The sequence below is a fragment of the Arachis hypogaea genome, chromosome 11 (assembly GCF_003086295.3).
Source record: "Arachis hypogaea cultivar Tifrunner chromosome 11, arahy.Tifrunner.gnm2.J5K5, whole genome shotgun sequence".
NCBI lineage: Eukaryota > Viridiplantae > Streptophyta > Magnoliopsida > Fabales > Fabaceae > Arachis > Arachis hypogaea.
Genome location: NC_092046.1, coordinates 89,977,344 through 89,977,742, shown reverse-complemented (window position 1 = coordinate 89,977,742; position 399 = coordinate 89,977,344). Strand labels below are relative to the sequence as shown.

The window sequence follows — 399 nt, the reverse complement described above, 5'->3', positions numbered from 1 at the left end:
AACAATTTTGAGCTGAAACCTCAGCTAGTTTCTCTGATGCAACAAAACTGCAAGTTCCATGGACTTCCATCTGAAGATCCTTTTCAGTTCTTAACTGAATTTTTGCAGATCTGTGATACTGTTAAGACTAATGGAGTAGATCCTGAAGTCTACAGGCTCATGCTTTTCCCTTTTGCTGTAAGAGACAGAGCTAGAGTGTGGTTGGACTCTCAACCCAAAGATAGCCTGAACTCTTGGGATAAGCTGGTCAAGGCTTTCTTAGCCAAGTTCTTTCCTCCTCAAAAGCTGAGTAAGCTTAGAGTGGATGTTCAGACCTTCAGACAGAAAGAAGGTGAATCCCTCTATGAAGCTTGGGAGAGATACAAAGGACTGACCAAAAAGTGTCCTTCTGACATGCTT

The 399-nt window shown here is 42.4% G+C and overlaps 1 non-coding gene across 1 annotated transcript; it reads right to left on the bottom strand.

Moving 5' to 3' along the window:
- Positions 1-291: 291 nt before the first annotated feature.
- On the bottom strand, positions 292-399 carry LOC112725979 (small nucleolar RNA R71). The gene has a single exon (XR_003165054.1). It is a non-coding gene; the product is annotated as a small nucleolar RNA R71 (small nucleolar RNA).